This window comes from Larus michahellis, chromosome Z, assembly GCF_964199755.1.
Source record: "Larus michahellis chromosome Z, bLarMic1.1, whole genome shotgun sequence".
Taxonomy (NCBI): Eukaryota; Metazoa; Chordata; class Aves; order Charadriiformes; family Laridae; genus Larus; species Larus michahellis.
In genome coordinates, this window is record NC_133930.1 from 3596689 (window position 1) to 3619677 (window position 22989).

The 22989-nt window shown below is 51.4% G+C and overlaps 1 protein-coding gene and 1 long non-coding RNA gene across 7 annotated transcripts in view; both read right to left on the reverse strand.

The window, feature by feature from the left end:
• CTIF (cap binding complex dependent translation initiation factor) overlaps positions 1-12288 on the reverse strand; it is a 155745-nt gene extending 143457 nt beyond the window's left edge. For 4 of the 6 annotated variants that reach the window (XM_074570414.1, XM_074570413.1, XM_074570410.1 and 1 more), the window contains exon 1: positions 12082-12283. The gene's annotated coding sequence lies outside the window, so the exon portion shown is untranslated. Of the gene's footprint in view, positions 1-12081 lie in introns of all 6 variants that reach the window. The other 2 variants (XM_074570407.1, XM_074570411.1) reach the window with 1 other exon arrangement.
• A 2576-nt stretch (positions 12289-14864) lies between these two features.
• On the reverse strand, positions 14865-16255 carry LOC141736188 (uncharacterized). The gene is made up of 2 exons (XR_012584918.1): positions 15855-16255; positions 14865-15717 (listed from the first exon to the last, which is right to left on the reverse strand). It is a non-coding gene; the product is annotated as an uncharacterized LOC141736188 (long non-coding RNA).
• Positions 16256-22989: the final 6734 nt, after the last annotated feature.

Sequence of the window (22989 nt, forward strand, 5' to 3'; positions counted from 1 at the left end):
GACATTCCCTCAGCCCAGACTTCCAGGACAAAGCCACCAGGTCTGACCTCCAGCTTAATCAGAGCCAGAATAAACTTCTTCCCAGCGGCAAGTGGCCTGAAAGTCCAGGTTGACCTTTAGGAGAGGTAAGAGGTTGACACGAAGCTCAAGTACACAATAATCACACACAACGAGCAAAGCCTTCTGCTCCAGGAGGCAAAGAGGATGGTCCCACGCAGCAAGCGCTGTATAGGCTATGTATGCACTTTTCCCTGTAAAAAGGGAGCTGGAGGCTTTCCATTACCCATCTCTTCCTTCCTGGATGGTTTGACATCAGCTCTGCCCATCCTGGCAGCGTCAGAGCTCAAGGACTTGAAAGAGCCCCAGCTACAGCCCCAGAGTGGGAGCTGGACCGAGCTCACATCCAGATGTTTGACACCGGACCAAACAAACAGGAAAGGGAGACCAAAGAGGAGGATACGCACACTGCCCTGACCCGCCCCCCCTCCTCTTCCTCCCCATCTGTATCACACGAGAGCCATCATCTGTCTCCAATTTGGCCGTCCAACACCAGGGCCCAACCTCCAATCCAGAAGACAGAAACCAGTCACCTACTGCTTGGTCTTCAGGGTCTCCCTTTGCATGGTGACTTGAATCAACCCCCCGGCCCCTTCCAAAAACCACTTGCTTTTCTTAACAGTGGAGACAGATACTCCTTTCACTGGTCTCTCCAAAATTTTTTCCGAGCTGCTTCTTTGCAAACACCTCACCAGTATTCCCGCTTGCCCCTACATCAGCTCCCTGGACGGCTAAGGTCAACCCACACACCACCCAATGACATGAGATGCTCTTGTGAAGCCTCCTACTTTCAGACCACACCTCCAGCAAGGCGTGTTGATACCAGCAAGCTTTTCCCACCGGCCAACTGCCGAGTACTCCACCACCATGTGAAGTCCTTCAGGACACAAGTACTTCACTGATTGACTGGTAACAGTGAAACCCAGTCTTTACACAAGAAGGGCATCCTACAGGCTCAACTGTCCTGTACATGTTTCATGCAACCACGAAGTTCCTGCAGAACTAGAGCTCCCTAGCCAAAAAACCATCAGCCCCCCGTAAATACACACAAATATTTTTCCATGCTCCTAGGTCATGCAGAAGACCTCATGCAGGATGCTCATGTTCAGACAGCAAACTCCTCTCGTTAGCTTCCCGCCCGAGGCTCTCATTTGGTTAGGTACTCCGACCTCCCTCCAGCACGTTAGAAAACAGCAGCCACAGTTTCTCGTGCACTTTGAATCAAAGTTCATCACTTTTCTGTTAAAATAATTAGCTAATCAAACCCACTGCTTCCAAGCTGACACTCCTCCTAATGCTTTAATCAATAGACAGAGATGCTCGGAAGAGAACTAGTATGGTCTGAGTTAAGTGTAGGTGTTGCAAGGACAACGCTTTTCATTCACGTCCCTGGATGATATGGAAGAGACAACAAGAGAATCTGGAAGCACGCAACAGACAAGTCTACTGTAATAAAGTGGATAAACAGACAGAATTAAGGAAATAAGCGAAAAATTTTAGTTTGAGGCTTATTAACCTGTGGGAAGAAGGGGAGGAAGGCTTTACTGGCTGACACTTCACATCAAGCTCAGTGTAACACTTGTCGACAAGTGGAAAAGTTAGGAAGCATTAAGGGACGGAGGGGAGGACTCGCCAACAAATCCACCTCTTGACTTCCACTGAGACAGATCAGAGAGTCACACCACCAGATGCTTAACCACCACCATGCTGGTTAACTAACAGCCTCTGACGGGTTTGCTCTGATTTGGTTAGATTTCTTAAAAAAAAAAAAAAGATGAACACAAGCAAGTAAAGCTCAAGTTGGGTTACTGAAGCATTTCTAGGTGATGACCAACTTCAGACCTCCCAGCACACCCGACCACCTCCACGCAAATATTCATCTCAGCCGCTACATTTCCACAACTCCTCAATTACAAGTTCTTTCACAACGTCAGCCGCCACGTTATCACGAAGCAAATTTAAACCACTTCCCATAAAACTTGACTTTAACACCTGTGGTGTCTCACAACAGCCAGAACAGGCAACATGATGCCCCCAGGCACCCACGCGTCACCTGCTGCAACGGGTTGGCCCAGGGCAAGGAGCAAGAGACTTGAGGAAGGAGAAGACGTGTGATCTGACATGGGTATTACAAGAAGCAACTGGCTTCATTTCCTGGGGTTTCTTGTAAAAATATCTGGAAATTCTCAGAGTTTACATTTACTTAGTAGAGAGAGCCTAACCACCAGCATCCCCATCAGTGTACCACCATATTTGTTGGCTCCCAGACCAAAGAGATGGCTTCCTTACAAAGTGCCTCCTTCATCTTTCCAACCAGACTCCTTCCTTGTGTATTTATGGTTGGCAGTGCCCAGAGAGCCTCCTCCGCACACTTTCCATGGCAAACAGTTCCTTGAGAAGGTAAGTAACGTGAGGGGTAGGTGAAACATCCATCCTGAAAGGTTACCACACCTTCTCCAGAAACATCTGGCTGAACTGGACGGGTCTGATTCAGAGATGCCAAAAAAGATCAGACATCACTTCTGGGTCCTGGGCTGCCCGCTCCTTTCCCCAAGATCTTGTGCTAGTCAAGGCCCTGTTTTGGGACACTCAACAAGATACCTTTGCTACCAGAAAACCACATTCGCTGTTCAATATGAGGACTCCCAGGTACTCCCTACGTACTTAGAAGGACCCTAGAAGTGCTCCAGCCACACTGCAGAAGCTTGGTCTAGCCCTGCTGAGCAAACACAGTATTACCAAGCTATTAAAAGCTCTGCTGGCACTGATCCCGTGACATGAGACTACCACCCAGCGTGCCAAAAGGCCTTGCTTTTCAGTTCTCCTCGAGCCTCTGGCACAACAGGGTCATGATGAAGGTCTGTATCAAGAGCTACAATGTTTGGTGCCAAATGAGGCGTTAACATGCAGGAAAAAAAAAAAAAAAGCTTGAAACTTGTGACCACCAGAGAAGTCCTTGCTCACAGCACAGGAGCTTCAGTAAGGCCATATTTGGAGTTACTGATGTTCTACCAAAGGCTTGTGGAACCTTAAAATTCACCATTGACTGAAATTCACCCATGTCAAAGTGGGATCAAACTCCGCTGCGTGCACCACACAGACCAAGAGTGAGGATTTGTTATGAAGCACTGGTAGCCCTATTACCATAAGCTACCAGAGAAACACTGCCAAGCCTCTCCCAACCTTCGGCAACACACAATCACAAGACTTTGCTCCCAGCCAGAGCCAAACAAGGAGCTAAGAGACCACCCGGGAGAGCCGACCATCAGTGAAGGACAGCAAAGGCATGGGACTGCTGCCATGGAGGTAAGAGCTCCTGGGCAAGGATCCCATCACATACATCCTCAGCAAGGATCCTACCACATACAAATTATTACTCTTAGGAGTAATACTTTGAGAGAAGAATAATTCGAGACAAAGGTAATTCCTACTCCAACAACCTTATAAAACAAAAGAATAACTGGCGCATGTTGGAATTTCCTAAGCAGAGCAAAATTGCTTTCGGGGTTTAATTCTCTGGGTTTTGGGGGGCTTGGGAGTTTCTTCTTCTTTTTATTTTCCCTTCTCCCCATTAAAAAGAAGCAGAGTCAGCTGTGCTGGCTTCCAGAAGAGGAGAACAATTAACGTGAAAGTAATGCACTTGTTTTTAATATAGTACATGGCACGCCAAATGCCTGGTATCACTCAGAGTGGCAGACGATTTAATGACTCCTTTGCTGAGCAGCAGTGTCTCAAAGCCCTGCGGAGAGCAAGCGATGCTTCCTCCCTGGTATTTAGCAACTGGTTCAGCTCTGCCGTGAAAGGCAAGCTGGCAGCAGTCCTGCACGGAGCGAGCGTCATCGTGCATCCATCATCCACGCAGACCTCTCCCATCAGTGCCCGGGCGAGCATGGCATCCTTCAGCAGCGCTGGTAGCACGACCGGAGTAATCTTCACTCCCCTCTCCCTGGTGAGTCCGTGCCACCAAATTTCATCCGTTTTTTTTTTTTTTTTTAATAGTATGACTAGGCTAGCCCCCAAAATTTCATTTGGCTGGACTCGCCTGCATCTCCACAGACGTCCATGCTCACAGATGGGCAGCAGAGCAGGAGACCTGGAGCTGCTGCAGGTCTGGCAGCGTGTCCTCCTCGCTGCGTTACTATCCTCCTGGCACAGGGAAAGCTCCTGCTGACGGCTCATCCTCCCCCACCGCGCCCTTCCCCACCGAAACGTGCGGTGAGGAGGCAGACGGGCTCCTGCTGAATGAAGCGAGCGTAACCGAAGGTGCTCAAGGAAAACCTCGGCAAAGCGGGCAAGGGATGACTGTGCAAACTGGAGCAGGGGAAAGGCTGAGTCACTTCCTCCCCCAGAGCCCTAAATAGAGAGGAGCGTAAGGAAAATCATTCTCCAAGCTGACAAAAAAGGAAGAGAATCCCCAGTTTAAAAAAAAAAAAAAAAAAAAGTAAATCAAAGTGCATATAGTGACAGCAGAAGGGGAAGGGACAGAAAAGGCAGCCTCATGCTCCAGCTGGAATGGGAAAGGCTGTCAGGAGCAGAGAGGGGCAGAGCATCATCTCTGGCTCCTTTGGGAACTGGGGGGGGAGGTGGGTCACTAATCACTTTTAACAGCAGCTCCAGCTGCAAGGCAAGTTCACAGACCATAGATGGTGCCGAAAAGCCACTGTGCTGCTGCGTTGTCTCCTCCAGGCGATGCTGCCGACCATGACCTCAGTCTTGATGGGAAACACCTGCAAGCCTGGCCAAGCTTTTAGGGACAGATTTTATGCACTCCCCAGTGTGCAAACGCTCTACATGAGCTTCTAGGTGGCAGCACGTGAAACGCCCCTATTAGGAGCAGTAACGCTATAATACCTGATTATCCATCCCAGCAGGTACGCGGCGAGGCTAAGCTCAAGGCTGGAAAACACTTTTGAACTGCGGGATACCGGTACAGGCAGGAGACTCTGGAAAGAAATCAGCCACCAGCTTCTCTCTGCAAGCTCGGTGGTCGTGCACAAGCACAAAGCGCTGCGACAACAGCGTGGCAGCGTAGAACAGAATAGCTTGGGTTGGAAGGGACCTTTAAAGGTCACGTAGCATCATCCCACCACACCCGCCCAGGCAGCATCCCTACAGCCAGCTCCTCCTTCCCCATGTTCAAGGTGATTTGGGTTATTTCCTTAAAGAAAATGTAGTGAATTACTAAAGCCACTTCTGAGTTAACTGACCCGCCTGCAGCCAGACAGATAATATTTAAGCTCACGATTGCTGTAGCCTCTCCTTGTAGGATTTCCCTTTTCCACCCTCTTTCTTACAGCCTGTAAGTTCTTATCTTTAAGACCTGCACTCCTCTGTCAAGTTTGGCTGAAATTAGTCCCCAGGTTAAAAAAGCTTCTGGAGAAATTGCGGGTGACATCCAGTCTGAGTGCATAAGCCTCATTTCTGTTAATTGAAAAAAAAAATAATAATCAAACCACAGAAATATAGAAAAGAAGCTTCAAAGTGGCTGTTTGCAGTGGATAAATAAATCTTTCACCCCATGTAATGCAAATATATTAAGAAGAAAAGCCATGCAAATATCCTTTCTTGGAGCCGATTTCCAGAAAGACAATGTGTGCTCTGCAGATGCTCCGAAACCTGGGAGGGAGAGAGAGGGACCGGCACCTTGGGGTGAATTTGTGCATTAAAAGCATCCGAGCGGAGAAGGATGCTGCGGCTCTGCTGACAACGAGTGCTCCACAGGGCTACAATGTCCTGCCTGCCACCGACGCTGCTCCGAGCATCCTCACAGGCAGGAAAAAACGCTCCTCTGCCTTTGTCAGGCCAGCGCAGGGATGGACAGGGCAGGGATGCAGGGAGGGATGGAAAACTCGCCGTTCACCAGAAGAGCTTTCCAGAAGCGTACGTTTCATTTCAGAGCTGTTGTTGGAACGTGAGAAACTGCTGGTCCCAAAACAAGGGGCCTTTGGAGAAAGCCATACATCACACCTCATCACAGCTGGTCCCCTGCAGCTCTCCAGCCTCTTCATCCATATCCGTGGCCTGCTCTTCCTCTAAGAGGCATCCATAGCCATTGTGGTGAGACCCCACAGCCCCTGAAAACTCCACCTAACTCACCTACTAGCTTGCAAGGATGAGACATGGACGTGGCGAGAAAAAGAAAGAAATCATTTTGAAACGCATCCCGAGCCTTCGCATCCTGCTGTGAAGCCTCCAGCTGCAAAAATTATTGCTGCAAGTTTTAGGATCACCAGCCAGGCTTCCTGAGCCAGAGAAAAATGTAATCAAAGACACCTCCAAGCCAATCGCCTGGCTGGGAAGAGGCATTTCTTGGATCACCGATATGCCCTGATGCAAGGGAATACGGCTCCCATGGGTGCAGGCATCCACCCCCGTCTCTTCTCACCATGCAAAGCAAACACCACCTTAAACATAAAACATTTCTCTGTTATTTAACTCCAGCTGACAACCACAGCACAACCACAACCCTTCCTGCTTTCTTTTCCTCTCTTGTCCAGACACCCAAGATGGTAGTTTTGATGCCACGTTATTAAAATCCCCTCTGGCTTCATTGCAGCCAAACGCGGTGCCCAGAAGCCCTCCAGCCCAGGGGTTTGCTTCTGGCCAGGTGATGCAAGGAGCACCCAAAAGCAAAAGAGCATTTGCAGACCACTGCTTCAGACTGGCTTGGTTGGACCTAGAGCAAACCACAGTCCCACCAGTGATCGGAGTGCACACTTCTCTACAGGACAAAAAAAAAAAAATCCTTTAAAATTCACCCCATGATTATTCCTGCGAGATCCCCCATAAGCAAACACCAAGATGTGTTTTCGCAGACGTGACCACCCTTCAAAGCCACCTGCAGAAGCTGGTGGCCCCAAAATGACATCTCCACGGACCACATAGCAGAAGTAGCACCTTGCAGCCACAGCCACGAGCGAGTCCAGCTCTGCAAAGCAGCTGCCCCAGCCCCAATCTCGCTGGTGGCTCTACCACCCGTGACCAGCTCCGTGCCAGCCGGCAAAGGTCTGGCTTCACAAACGAGATGCTCAATGCTCATGAAAGCCAAGACCCCCGAAACATCTGCAATTCATTTCTAGCTCAAAATGTTCTAGCAAATCTGCAACGTTCTAGCTCAAAAGCATTGTACTTGCAAAGACAGACTTGTGAGATTTAATTTAACGATGCAAAACCCCTGGGATCGTACCTACTTATTTGCAGAAGACCTTCTCAATGCTAGCTTGGGGATGGACCGGATGCCATCCCTGCTGCGTGGCATGGCACAGCTGATCACAGAGACCCAGGCTGCTGTGACGTGCCACGCCGCTGAGCCGCAGCCTCCCATTCCATTCCACCCTTTCCACACCAACCCAGCTGCCCACCTCCTGGGCCAGCTACCACCCAATAAAACCGGCGGCAGACAAATGGCAACAGCCTGGTAGTGAACACCAGCTTCTCCCAAGCTTCTCCCGAGGTCCTGGCGAACACAAGCCAAGCAACACAGCTCCTCCAGGATTCCATGAGTTCAAAAGCATTTTTCAGAATTAATTACAAACCCTGTTCATGGTTCCCTGTTGCAGGTGGCTGGGGAAGCTGGTGGCAGCTGTGTGTCTTGCTGTAGCTTCTGCTTTGGCACGGGGCAGGCTCTGGCAGTGGTGAAGCCTTCCCGGGGTGAAGCAGGTTGTACAAACCAGTCCCAGCAAGATGGGTCAGATCCAGAGGGAGGGGGAAGGTTGGTCGAGTTTTTTTTTGCATTAAGGCCAACTAAAATTGCCGGTGAGAAATTAAAAGCTTGTGGGCACCCACGTGCATCCTCAGGTCACCCAGGCATGACATGACACCAAGGGATGAGGCACACCACACAGCCGCTCACCTCCGCTCCCCATCCCAGGCACATCATCCCACCCATAAACCTTTCCTTCCTGCCACCTGAGAGATGCAGATGACACCCACCACCACCCAGCGGCATGGTAGACGCAACCATGCTGGGGAAGAAGGCGAAGCTGAGCTAGTGCTGATGGCCACAGAGGAGACGCCCTCGATAAATTGCTGCACGTTATGAAATACTCCTGCGGCATGCTCCCGGCCGACAGGCACGGCAGGATTTGGTCCTGCAGAGATAGCAGAGGCAGAAGTTTAGTTGTGTCACCACAGCTTCTCTTACCACCTAAGGAAACAGGTTTTTCTTCTCCTGTACCACGACTGCTACGTGCCTGGGGGACGGGGAGGCCAAGGGTTGCCTCTGTAGAAGAGGAGACAGGAGTCTTTCTGAAATAAGCAGGAGACTACTCCTGTTCAACCTGTGGTCCCTGAAGCCTCAGAGGTCCATGGACTCCCTCAAAGGAGTCTCCAAAAGCTAACTCGAAACAGCAAAGATCTCCAATCCATTATAGAGACACCATCCCCATTCCTGCCCGCTTCCGGGGTACCTCCACATTGCAGAAGACGATGCAGAGTCCTGCAAGCCAAGACCGACCATGGCACAGCCCAAGGCAGACGTGGAAGAAACAAAACCACTCCTTTCAGTGGGAAAGTTGATGGTTAAATACATAAGAGTTTTGAGAACACCCAATGTCATCCCTATTTCAGTCTGAGCTGAGCAGGAAACACGCTTCTTTTAGGATCACCAGCAAGGCATTTACGTTGTAAATAACTATATATATAAGTATATACATATGCACACACATACATATAAATAAATAAAAATAAAATAGCCAGTCTCTCAAACAAACAGAAAATGATTGGCTAGCCACACTAGCCCTTTATTTCGGCTGACTCAGTAATGCGCTAATTACACTTAGGTAGCAGAATTGCACCTTCTCCGAGGTGAGAACATCGCAAAGCATTTATGGAGATTACTTGTCCAGAAGCCTCAAGGCTTCCAGATTTTTGAGACGGGAACAGTTGTCCTTTCCCCAACCCGATGAAGACTGTGAGCTACAGAGCAGCAGACTGTTAACTCTGAAACTTAACAATGGCATGTGTAAAGAAATGTCTTAAGACTTCTGCCAAACTGAAGAACAATGAAATCATGAGCAATATTTAACGGCTCCCTTGAAATAGTCGAGCAACATGCTAAATGTGCCCCAAACAGCTCCTGAAATAGCTCATCTGCTGGCCCCAGCTTCCATAGAAACCACAGGGTCTTGCTATACTTTTAGGGATAGCCCCTCACAAATACACAGGGCCTCAAAGACTCACTTGACCAGCAAGAACATGAAATTAAATAAGGTCCAGGAGGGTTTTCTTGCCGCTCTGTAGAGACCTATGGGCAAAAACTCAAACAGTGACAACTACCACAATTTCACACTGCTCCTGCTGGGAAAAGACCAAGCAGCGGAAAGGACGGCTGCAAGGAGAAACAGGAGAGAGAGAGAGAGACCCAAAATAAAAACGAAGGGGAGAGTCAGCGTAGCAAAATTTGTCCTCATCAGGAGGCCATGGTAGAGTAAACTCAACAGAACACTTCACCCCAAAGTGAGGACGCTCAGAGAGCAAAAAAAAGAGTATTTTTTCGCATCCAAGACCAAGCGCTGAAGGAGGGACATCTGGAGATAAAGCTCAGCACCTTGTCATCTTCCCTTTCACAGTCTGGATCAAGGGCTAACAACTTATCAAGTAAGTTTTCACGCTTTGCACATTATTTTTCACGGCTCTCAGGAACCCTCCGTATACCATTCCAATCCCATTTGTGCACGAAGTTGAGTCAGCTACGGGAATGAAGGTGTCCCAGTCAGCCAAGGCCCTCAGGTAGCTCACTCCTCTCCCAAATCCCATTGCAAAGGCAGACCTGATGTTCAGTTCATCTCCACAAATGATTCCTCAAGTCTTCCATCAGCCAGTGAGCTCCTGGGTCTTGGGCTTTACCCTCTAGCTCACCTGAGACAAGCCACTTCCCTTCACCTTCATCACCTTCACCTGCAGCTGCTCCTCTGCTTTCCTTTAAAAGCAACCTGAGATCTCATAAACAATAAAAAAAAATGCTTCCTAAGAGCTGCACAAGTCCCACAGCACTTTAACCATGACACCTTAAATTCGCAGAGCCTGCCGATGCAGTACCCGCATCACAAGGAGGGCTCGGACAGAAGTCAGGGAGAAAGAGCTTTACATACGAGCACAGCCTGAGTTTCCCAAAACAGGCACTGCTCATCTCTCTGCCAAAGATAACACACTTAACACAGGGAAGCCACAGACTACAAATTTTACTCAAGGCTCGAGGGAATAAAATCCAGGGCAAGGTTTTGCTCTTGGACCTCAGGATCAGCAAGGGCAGAGCAAAGCCTTTACAGTCCTTATGGGGAAAAATAACGTGGATTGCCACAATAAAATGTTTGGTTTTTTTTTTCCCCCCGCTCACCAGACACAAAGTGTGAATGCTTGCTTGTCATGGTCCCAGAAGCCATAAGCCTAGCAGGATGCTTCCCTATCCATCCTGCATGGCACCCCCTGCCAGTGTCCGGTTGCTCAGAGGATGGTCCACCATCAAAAGACCTTCCTAGATTTTGGAGAGGAGGGACTATTAAATCACCTGGTCTTATTTTGGTATCTTTGGGTTGAGAGAAACAATGTAGAAGCTCAGTATATCTTCTGCTTCCTCCCATGTCTTTCGTTTCTGTTCACAAGGCCGTGACTTCAAGCTTCATCCTTCACCTGCCTGAGTGGTGGAGGAAGAGTAGCATGGATTACGGAAGCAGGAGTGAAGGTGGCACACATGGACATGGGGAAATGGCCTATTGCAGGGGACCCACCAGGTCTCCAGAGAGGCCGGGGCACTCCAGCCCTTCTCCTCATGCTGGGAAACTGCACCTACCCCTTTCCAATCTAAAGGGATTGCTACCTCATCCAGTGTGGGGTCTTATGGTGGGGAGACTCACCTCTACCAGTGGAGCCTGACACAGGGAACAGTCCCAGGAGATGAATCTTAGTCTCATTCTATGGAAAAACAACTCCCAGAACCAAGTTTGGAGGCACTGGGATGCCAGAGACATACAGCAACCGTGCCTCCAGGCGTACGGCTTTGCTGGGGGCAGCTGCAGCAAAAAATGTCCCAGGCCTGCCGGCTGCTCCACTGCCACTAACATCTGTTGTCCCCTCCTGTCACCCACGGTCCCCGAGACCACGTGCAGCCAGAGTGACTCTGCAGGAAAACGATAATCGTAAAATAACAACAAAACGTGGTCCCTGGTGAGCCCTCGCTTGCTACACCCAAACCCAACCCTGCGCCAAGGATGGGGAAAGCACCTCCCAGCAGGTGGGAGATGCTCCCGCCTCTGGACCACACAGCAGTGGACATCCCAGCGGGGGATGTCCCCCCTGTACAGATGCTCAGGGTGAAACCAGGCGGTACCTTTGTGCCTGCGGATGCTGCCACGGCTCTCGTCCTCCCACCCCCAGCTTTGCTGCAAAGGGGATAACGATGAACGAGGCTAATTGTGGTAGGGACTGCACGAGCGCTTGCCTCCGAGGGGTTTCCCCTCTCCTTTTTGTCCATGGCGGGGCTCGCCGGGGGAGATGGAGTAAGAGGCCAGCCATGCCCTTCGTTAGGACTAACGAAGCGGGCCAGGAAGCTTCCAGAGGCCGAGAGCCGAACCCGACTGCGGCCCCACACCTCCACGGTCCCCGTTACCGCCCTTCCCGCCGCTCGCCCTGGCGAGGAGAGGGAAAATTCGGGGGGAGGGCAGGGGGGTGCCCCACGTCCAGGCACAAACCGTCAGCGGAGGCAAGAGGAAAAAAAACCCCAGACGGGACGAGGCCGAACCCCGCCGAGAGGCCGAAGCTCCCCCCCATCTCCCCCCCCCCCCCCCCCCCCGCCTCCATCTGCAAACATTAAAACCCAACCCCACAACCAGCCGCGCTCTTCGCTGCCCAGAGCGCAACCACGCGTGGGGTTTGGGTGTTGGTTTGGTTTGGGTTTTTTTAACTATTATTATTTCTGAGGGAGACAAAAGGCGGGACGCGTCCGTGTCCCCGTCCGTCGCCCCCCCCTCCGCCCCCCCCCCCCCCAACCCGGCTGCTGTGTCATCGCCCCCCCCGCCCCGGCCTTACCGTGCTGCGGTGCCGGGCGGTGTCAGACCCCCTCCGGGAGGCTCATGGGCGCCGGGCTGAGGTGAGGAAGGGGGGGGGACGAGGAGGGGACAGCGACACAGAAACAGGCACCCGGGGCGCCGCCCGCCCGTGAGGAGACACCCGGCTCCGGCTGGGGCGGAGGGACGGGCCGGGGCGGCCGGAGAGTGACGCGGTCGTCGCCGCCCCGCCCCTCCCGGCCCCCTCCGCTGACTCCTCCGCCGCCGGGGCCCTGACGGGAGATGTAGTCCGCGTCCCGCCGCCCTGCCTGCCCGGCTCCCCAGCGCCACGGAATGGGGGGGGGGGGGGGGGGAGCCTTCATCACCCCCATCCCCCCCGGAACCACCGAGCCCACCCACCGCGGCTGTTAAAGCGCCCAGATTTCGGACCCCGCTTTTGCGGTGTTGTTTTTTTTCTCTCCCCCCCCTCCCCCCCCCCCCCCCGCGTTGAAGGTTGTAAAATCGCCTTTTTGGCCCGTCTCCCTCACCAGCGAAGCTGCATCCGTCGGGATTCAGCCCCAGACCCCGTCTTCTCCCGGCTCTCCTCCTCCGTGGTCAGTCACATCCAGCCAGGCTTTAGGGAAGGGAGGGTTAAGCTGAGTTTAAAGGAAGGAAACGGCAAGGATTTCCATATAAATCATAGAATCACGGAATGGTTTGGGTTGGAAGGGGCCTTAAAGATCATCTAGTTCCATATGGAATGGGTAGGGACACCTCCCACCAGCCCAGGTTGCTCCAAGCCCCGGCCAACCTGGCCTCGAACCCCTCCAGGGATGGGGCAGCCACAGCTTCTCTGGGCAACCTGGGCCAGGGGCTCACCACCCTCCCAGCAAAGAATTTCTTCCCAATATCTCATCTCAATCTCCCCTCTTCCAGTTTTATACGGAAATGCTTCATTTGAGCAACCTGGTCTAGTGGGAGGCGTCCCTGCCCAGGGCAGGGAGTTGGAACGAGATGATCTTGAAGGTCCCTTCCAACCCAAACCATTCTACGATTCTACAAAATACCCAAAACTCCGAGCCCAGAAATGTCAAAACCCGAATTTAAAGACCCTCCTAGCCAGCTGGATCCATTTCTCCCCTTCAGACCTGCTCAAAGCCACTTGGAAATGTTCCTACAGGCGATTTAAACCACCTTCTCCTCACTCCACCAGGCTCTCAAAAACCCCAACCCGCCTCGTCATTCCCCTTCTCCTGTTGTTTGGGTTATCCTCAAGGGGTAACTTTATTTCCAGCCGTGGATTCTTTGTCGCTCTCCCTCTAGTTCGGCCGTAGCATTCAGCCGGATAAATGCATCACGTTAATGAACACCAACGGAAGAACCGCAGCCGTAAATTAGCCAGAAGAGCTGGCCTCTGAAGAAACCTTAATTCTACTTTGACGGCAAAATCGGATTCAAAAGATCTCTCTCCCCGCTGTGCTTTATTTTTGGCCGTATCGTTTGCTGGGCAGGTTGCCATGACAACCTTCTATTCACCGGAGGGTGGCTATAATTGGGCGAGCACATTGTTAATTTAGCTCCAGATTTTTTTTTTTTTCATTATTTTTTTTTTTATTATTATTATTTTGTCGTATTTTAAGCAAAGGGGAACTGCCTGGATTTTTCGTATTTTTATCCGTGATCGTACTAGGGGGTTTAATTATTAATCCCAGCGCCAATAGCATCGCTCCGGCGAAGGCTGATCTGCCGTGCCGGGCTCACCGGGGCAGGCGACAGCTCTGCCCGCATCCCGTTTCTCCGGCTCATCCCCTCCTCCAGCTTCCCGAAATCCCCTCCAGACCCCCAGAATCCCTTCCAGACCCCCAAAATCCCCTCCAGCCCCCCGAGCCCCGAAGCCAAGAGCCCCCAGGATTTCCCAGGGATGCTTCCAGGGGGCAAGGTTGGCGAAAAAAAAAAAAGGTAGGATCCGCTCTTGCATTAATTAATGAGCATTTTTTTTGAAATGCCAGTGCCATCGGGATTGTCAACTTTAACCTGACAACAGTTCATCTCAGCTCGTTATTAATAGCAAATCGCCCTTTTTGGAGAACGCCGGCCCGTAGGAGTCATATTAACGGTGTGAACACGCTGGCATGTGTGAAGTCCTGCTCCTGGGTGGGCACGTCAGCTCCTGGCGTGGCGGGACCTCTCCGAGCATCCCGCTCCTGCCCCAACCTGCTCAAGGCCTCCCTGACCCGGTGACATCGCAAAATGCCACCGGCTGCTCTCCTCCATCCTGGCTGGGAACGGAAAGGTGGCTGGAGAGTGGGTGTACTCCGGTCCGGGAGCCCAGGTGGGTGCCGGATCACAGCGGGCAACCTCCGGCCTGAGATTTTTGGTGCCATCTCTGCCATCTCACGCCAACCTCGCGCGGGTTTGAAGCTCCACGGTCACGCTGGTCATGGCGTCTGTTATTAACCCGTCCCAGCAGGAAGAAAGCACAGCTTTATGGAAGCCGGGGACTTTTCTCCAGGAGCTGGCTTGGGTCCGGGTCCAAAGAGCAAAGTGGAGCTGTTGGTCCCGTCCCCGCCTGGGTGCAGCCCTGCTCCCCTCAGCCCCTCCGACGTGCACGCTCCTTTTATCCCTGCTTCTGGCTTCATCCCCTTGGAGGGAAACTGGGAAAGGAGAGGGTTTCCACTTAAAATGGAAAAAAAAAAAAAAGAGAGAGGAGTTGTGAAAAGCCGGGGATGGAGGAGGGAATGGAAACATCCTCCTTTCAAGGAAAAGATGCTGTGGCTGCTGTTCTGGGTACCGTACGCCAGGTAATAACACGAGATGACTCAGTGCTTGGGAAATTAAATTGGCTCTTTATTAAAAGCGTGTATTTAGGGAGGTGGTGAGGTGTCAGGGGAGTTCCTCCATCGCTGTAGCGGAGGGAATTGGGGCAGGCTGCCTGGCTCCTGGTGCCGCCAAGCACGGAGTCCACAAGATGCCGGGACCCGCCCGGGCAGGACCGTATCCTGCCTCAGCATCCTCTTAGGGCTGCTCCCGGGAAAGCGCCGAGCATCTCTGGGAAGAGGTTAAGAGCCTCCCTCAGTTCTCTCCCAGTTCAATGGGAACTGGCGGATCTCTGCCAGCGGGAAATGCTCCAGCCTCAAGATTTTTGTCCCGGGAAAATAGCAAGAGATGGGAAAAGAGCAGCCGGGGACGCGAAGATGTTTGAGAACACAAACTGTGACCAAAAAGATGCTGTGCTGGACTCCACCCTCGCCCTGGCAATACCTTTCAAAACGTCTTAGCAACGATGGGAACCTCTTGTGTTGAAGGGGAAATACGGAATATTTACAGAGCACCTTGCTCGTAGCTGTAGCGTTGTGGTAGCTTGGCATTCCTTTGCTAGCTCGGAGCAAATCTTGGCTTCACAGAGCGTAGCTGAAGGCAAAATTCAACGTACTGTGTTCTGCTCAAATTATACATCCCCTGTGCGGAAAGCTCACTTATACATACAGATAGGTACTGAAAAAATAAACTAAAGAAGAAGGGAATTCCTTTCTTCTTCCCCAAGGGCTTCCGGCACAGGTGGGACGATGGGGATGTCTCCCAGGATGGAGACGCAGTGATGCCCTCAGCAGGTTTCAAAGAAACGGCCTGCAAAATACCACCGTGGCCATCAAGTGCTTGGATGCTCCATCCGAGACTCCTAGAGGAAAAGAAACCCTTAAAAGAGTTGGGTCAACAATCTTCCTGCCAGAATCAGAGAGAGCATTGTTCTGGCCGGGGCTGCAGTTGAGCTGAAAGCAAATAGACCTCCTTTAAAAACCCAAATAATAGACTTACTGTAGAAGCAACGACTGGAGACAGACGGGGTCTTTATTCCCATCTTGAGAGAGCCTGGGTGGTGGCTCTGCCGTCCTTCCCTAGAGCGGAGACGTCTGTCCGTGCCCAGGGTGGGGCCGGCGGTGTTGGACGTGGAGCTCCAGCGGTTCCTCCTCCACCCAAATCTTACGGCGTGAGATAACCTGGCTGCAAAACTAGAGAGAAAGTGAGGTGATGGCACGTGAATGCGGCCAGCCGGGATGTTCGCGGCAAAAAAGGCAGCACAAAGCTGTCAATAGTCTCTCCTACATATACATAAAAATCAAATTTCAGAGCAGGGTGCCCACGGGTGAAGCGACGCTTTGCTACGGCAAGAGGAGAAGCTGGTTTCGAAACGCCGGGTGCGGGGACAGGCTCCTTCCCCCACTTCTCAGTTATTTTTAGAAGGGCATTTGGATCCAGCTCAGCGATCGGTGCCAAGGCTGTTTTCAAGTCAAGGCTAAATTCACTGGTATTCGGCGGAGGGCTGGAACAGGATGGGTCCGGGACTCCCGGAGAACCGGGCTTATGAAGACTGTTTTGCCGCATATGGGTTGAAATCCAGCTCTGATGCCGCCTTCCGCGCTGCAGATGAGAAGATGTAACGCAGAACACTTGGGTTTTCTCCTTGACCTCCCGTGTCGCTTAAATAATATCCCTAATTTCCTGTATTTCACATAACTCAGCTGCATAATGGGGCTACCTGGACATAATTCATGACTTTCCTCCCGTGATTTAATTCCCGACTACCTCTTTCGATTAAAGAGGCCTTAGAAATGCAAAGTATGATTACCCAGGCAAGAAGAAATTACCGATTTAAGGGATTGCCACTATTCTAGCCCTGAGGAAACATGTGGGCATTTGCAAAGGTCAAGCTGCTGAAAAGGCCAAGCCAAGAGCCGGCAGAGGCGTCGCAAGGACTTGGGACGGGTGATGAAGGATGGACATCCACACCAGGCAAGGCAGATCTTGTCAGACCCCTCCTCAGGGTGACAGAAAGCATCTCAGACAGGGACATCAATAACTCTGGGTTTGCCGAAGAACGGAGTCAAATTAACCGTTGACAAGCGCGTTTCGCAGAGGCACGGCTGGCCAGGAAATATCCCAGTAACCCAGAAACATCTCTCTCTTCCCCCCCTTGCTTGCCAATGGGATTCTTTTCCATAATCCCTTATTATGGATATTAATTGCATCAGAGGATTGCGATGCTGCTTCGAGGGGTGCAGCGGGCGGGAATGGCTCGTCGGTGGCGTGGGAGAAGCAGCAGGGGAATTTCACGGGCGTTAGGGTGAGGGATGCGGGAAATCCTGGGCACTGGGTGTCGGATGACAGCAAAGCACTCCTCCAGTTTGACCCTCTGGGTGAGACCTTATTGCGGCCTTTCGATACTCAAAAGGGGCTTAGAAAGAAAGATGGGGGACAGATTTTTTAGTAGCATCTGTAGCGACAGGACAAGGGGCGATGGTTTTAAACTAACAGAGAGGAGATTCGGACGAGATACGAGGTAGAAATATTTTACGCTGAGGGTGGTGAGACACTGGCCCAGGTTGCCCGGAGAGGTGGGAGATGCCCCATCCCTGGAAACATTCCAGGTCAGGTTGGATGGGGCTCTGAATGACCTGATCTAGTTGAAGATGTCCCTGCTCATGGCACGGGGGTTGGACTAGATGGCCTTGAAAGGTCCCTTCCAACCCAAAGCATTCTGTGATTCCATGATTGTGTGACGTGGCCATTTCATCACTCACCATTATATTCCATACAGGCAATTTATTGACACCGTTGACTTTTAAGCAAACTATAGCCCCAAAAGACTAACTGGAATGAGGTAGTTGTAAAAAGGAGACAAAAACTAAGAAGCTTTGGAGGAAAACCATGCTTTAGGCAAGCTGGAGAGCTACCACTCTAGACCTGGGAATACTTTTCAACAGAAACAAGGCTGAAGAGAGCAGGCTGGGCACCGCACCGAGCTGTGATGGCGTCACTATAGGAGCCAGCTCCGCCAGAGCCAGGGCAGGTATCGCCGGGGGGCTGGTAGCCCAACCCTTGGCTGGAGAGGGGTGGAAGGCAGCATGACTCAATGGGCTTGGGTTGAGATGACCTGGGCTCTGCCAGTGGTGATGACAGATGAAAGCCTTCAGTTCTCAACTTCAGTTTTCCTCCCCCGAAATGGGTACGGCTCTATTTACCCTGTTGGTAAAGTACTTTGTGAGTCAGCTTTCACCGGCTGGAAATGGCCACCGGTGTTCGTAGAGCTGCCAGCAGCCCCAGGGTTAGCAAGGACTGAGAAGGACTCTTTGAACACCTGTCTCTGGTCCTCAGGACAAAGTCCTAGGAGAAAATCTTCCTTCTTGTGAAAACAAGAAGTGTCTCAGGGTGTTACAGTCTCGTGCCTCATCTTCAGGGTGGTGGTGGCAGCTTCCTTGCCTGACCCTGGGTTACTCCAGGATCCGGTGGGGAAGAGCACGGAGCCCACCAAGGAGGTTGTCACCACACACCTACTCACACCAGCTTCTTGTTTCTCCCGCTCCTGGGAGCCCACATCCTCTGCAGTCACCTTCCTGCACCCTCTGTTATCTCCCACGCATCTTCTAATGGTGCTTTTCCTGGCCCTGACTCACCTGCTGGTATGGAGATCCTCCCTTTCCCACCAAAATCCTCTCTCATCTCCACCTACCGGCAGAGCCACCGCAAACAGGAAGGAGGGTTGGCAGCAAACACCACTTGAGCTTGGAAAACACATATATTTATGTCAGATAAGTATAGTTTATACATTATGTGCAACGGAGAAACCATCAGGGTCGCTCAGACCCCGTTCCTTCCGGGGGGGGGGGCACTTACACACCTCCCATCGCCAAGGAAATATGACGTCTCACAGCACCCGAGTCTTTCATCCTCTTTTGCCCACTGGGCATCTCCACGCTATGAGATGATAGTCCTTAATCGCATAATAAATTCCATAACCTGGACAAGGCAACTTGTGGTTCCCTCGTGCCAGCGGGTCAGGTTGAGCAACGACAAGAGCCCAGGATTTATCCTTGGTCTGCTAATAAAATAAACAAGCTTATCTTCACGCCGGTTTCGCTTCTTACCACATCGCTTTGGTAAAAAAACGCCGGGCTGACGGCCTCCCCTCCCTTCCCCAGTTTAGACCCGGGTACCCCAGTTTAGACCCCTTTGCCTTCCCAGTAAGGTTGGACTGGGGAGGAAAGGGAAATACTTTTATTCCCTGCCGGCTGCAAAAGGTGTTAGAAGAAAAGGGCTTTGACACGCTCCTGGTTTTGATAGGGGGGGGGAACAAAAAAAAAAAATAAATAAAGAGAGATAACAGTATCAAACCACGAGCACGCCGAGCATATGGCAGGCATCTTATCACGCTGTGGCCTTCAGGAATCGGAGCGGGGCAGGTTTATATGAACCGTGCTGGGTTCGTCACCGTGCTGGTGACAGAGAGCTCCTCATACAGCGTCTACGCGGGGCTGGAAATTTGCAGCTGCTGAATAACCGACGACGTGAAGGTACCCACGGACCTGCTCGACAGAAGTTAGTTATCTCCTCTAGGACAGGCCCTGGTTTGGCTGGTTGAGGGCAAAAGTTCTATTTATTTGCCCCAAAATACGCAGTGCACAAAGTCTGAAATATCGTACCTGTCACCTTTCTTTTTTTCCTAGCCCTTCCCCCCAAAATCTCATTTGACCCCACGCCATGACCAGAAGGGAAATGGAAGCATTAAAACAGCCATTAAAAAGCAGTTCCTGGGGCTCTCTGCACCTCCACGGCGGTGGGCGGCTTTTGCCCCAGAGCTTTGGCGGTTCATAAATGTATCGTGCTTTAGCTAAATCAGGTTGTTTTACCCAAATCTCCTCCAACCTTCCCATTGCTCTGGCTGGAAGAGGCAGCAGGAGCTCTGTGCCTGAGGGATGGCTTCCAGGATGCTGCTCTGGGACTTCCCAGGAACGTGAGGGTCACCAGGAGCTTCCGTCTCCAGCTACCTCTTCTTCATCTCTCTCCCCACATCAGCCAAGGACAACGGATGAGCTCTGGGTCCCGATGGCAAATCCAGCAACCCCAAGGCTTTCTCACCCTTGAACTTCATGCCCAAGGAGGATGGACACATCCCTTCTCCCCTCTCCTGCCTCTCCCTCCATCACCAGCACCTCCGAGTTGCCCGTTTCCCAGGTTTCTGGTAAGAAAAAGACAGCCGAAGGACCACGGCCATAAGATCGCTGCAAATCAAACCGTATCCACAGCTCTCCTTAGGATGTTCGGACTCACACGGTCGCTACATATTTTATAGGGTTTCCCAGCTCCGACAAAAAGCCGACTCCTACTTGCTGGGAAGGGATATGTTTCTCCAGGACATCCCTCGTAGAGGGATGTCCATGCACGGGTGGGAGCACTGACCGTTGCACCCCGTTTTGCTACAGGGTCTCAAATTGCCCATGTTTTCTCCTAAAAAAAATCATCCAAATGCTGTAAAAAAAAAAAAAAAGAGGCAAAATAAAACTCGCTTTTCCAACACGTCACTGTAGCACGACGCTGCTCCAACCCAGCTGGGGAACCCCGGGCAGGGTTGGTCCCGCAGCACCTTGGCTTTACCGTGCACCAGGACCGGACCGTTTTCCCCAGGGATGGGACACAGGGAGATCTTCTCCCGTGTTTCCTCCATACGGTGAGTGAGGAAATTCCCTTTGTTTCAGAAGCGACAGTAGAATCGGGGAAGATGCTGGGTTCATCCCTCCTTAGCTTCCCTCCCGTGAATAAATATCAACAGGTCTTTGGAGCTAGACCAGGCTCAGCCCTTCAGTCGGGAGTTATTCCAGTGTCCCTTCTTCTTCTACTGTGGAAATAAAATGTTTAATTTAACTCAATTTCTAAATTATCCTAATTAAAAAGGGCTAGCAACACAATTAAGTGCGCTCCACAGAGAGAAACTGCTTTCTGGAAAGGAAAGTAATCATGAAAGACCTGCTTTTGGACTCCAGATAATGTAATTTCCAGCAGATAATGTTTAATTTCTGTGTAATAAACCCATGTTCCCCAGCTGGGCTTCGTTCACACGGGCTGGAGAGCAGACGGTCATAGTAATAGTAGACTCAAACCTTGGTTAGCATCTTCCAGGTCCTGGAGCTGAGGACAACCTTGTTGATTAGAAGTCCATGACGTTTGCAAGGCATTTCTAGCCATTTGGAGAAGCAGAGTGTCATAAAGCCAAGCACCTCAATGTCCTCAGCATCTTCTGAGGCAGTGGAACAGGTTGCCCAGGGAAGTTGTGGCTGCCCCATCCCTGGAGGGCTTCAAGGCCAGGTTGGACGGGGCTTGGAGCAACCTGGTGTGGTGGGAGGTGTCCCTGCCCGGGGCAGGGGGGTTGGAACTAGATGGTCTTTAAGGTCCCTTCCAACCCAAACCATTCTATGATTCTGGAAAACCACGAGATTTGGGGTTCTAGAATAGAATAGTTCACTTGGGAGGGACCTACAACGATCATCTTGTCCAACTTCTGGAGCACTCAGCAGCTGCACCAGGTAAAATCCTTTCTCAATGATATATTTGATCCATTTTGGGATTCTGGCAAGTTGTAAGGAAAGATACCAGAGTCGTGCTATAAATCGCAGGAGAGCAAAGTGGTGGGGAAATGATTTTCTCCGGTTTTAAAGCAAATAAAGCCTGGTCACCTCTCCCGAGTGACGCATCCTCCTAGGAGGGATTGGACTTCGCTACGAAGATAGACCTGAATAAATCTCCTTGTATTCATTCTCTCCAGGACGCAGCGATTATAATTGCCGAGAAATGATCAAGGAATACAGGGATGCATGGCAGGACATGAAAGATGGACAAATTGAGTTGCAAGGATTTAACAGCAAAGGTAATTATGGGTGTGGGACCCGGGGCTGTGCTGGATTCTTCATCGGCTGGAGTCTTTAATCAAAGTTGTTTCTTTTTTTTTTGGGGGGGGGTGTATTTAATAGAGGCTTCTAAAATACTCTGCTGGGGCTTAAACAAAATTGGTGGACGTTGTATGGGGATTACAGGGTGCGGTCCTTCAGGCTGCGTAAGAGAGGGCGTCAGAGGAGACCATCCCTCCCGGCCTTGAGCTCAGCAAGTCGATTCCTGCTCGCCTGGGGAAATATCCACACGCAGACAGCGCCTCGGAAATCCCGGATAAATTCTTTGGGTGCGCTGGCACGCAAAGGGCAAGCGTCAAACCTCGTGGCATCCCCGGCTGGGACGGGGCTGCGACCACCCCGCGAGGGCACCGGGGAAAAAAACACGTGAAGGAAAATAACTCCCTCTGGAGAGACGAGAGTTTGGGGGTTTAATAGATTTGAGCTTGTACGAATTGAAGGGGCTCTTTGCGAAGGGCTTATCCATCAACCGGATCTCAGGCACCGGGAGTACCGACATCCCTCACAGCGCTGCAAGCCTGAAGATCAGAGAACATATCTGACGGCCCCAAGTAGCTAAGATACCTCCAACATATATAAGGAGGTTTCTATTTCCCATCTTCAGCATGAAATTATTGTTTGTCCGTGCCTTTGCCTTCCGCTGCCTGATTCCCGTGGGGTCAGAGGGTTTGGCAGAGGTGGTGATAAATCACGTCCACGTTAATGCAGGGGAAGACGCTCTTCCACCGTAATAATGGGAGTATATAATTCCCCGTAATATATGGGAATATATTATTCCCCAGAATGTATGGGAAAATATCATTCCCCATAATAATGAGAATATGTAATTCCCCATAATATATGGGAATTGTGGGAGGGCATCTCAGAGAAACAAAGGTCCTTTCTGCCCCTGGGGGCACAATACCTTCACCAAGGAGCACCCTGAGGAGCTCCTCCTTGGTCCCACTGCGCTCCTTAACTAGCTCCACGTCAAGCATGTGTCCTCCAGACCCACAGCCCCATCTTTCCCCGTCCCCTTCCCTCCTCCCAGAACCTCTTTGAGAGAAGAACGGGGAACTGCCTGCCTCTCCTGCGCCGCATCCAACACCACGTCCAACGGCAGCTCCAGCTTTGAACGCCGGCGCAGACGGAGGAGGCGTCAGCCTTTGAAACCACCACCCTGGGCTCCTGTTGAAGTTCACGGCAGGTGAAAGGTGGCAGCAAAGTTGACGTAA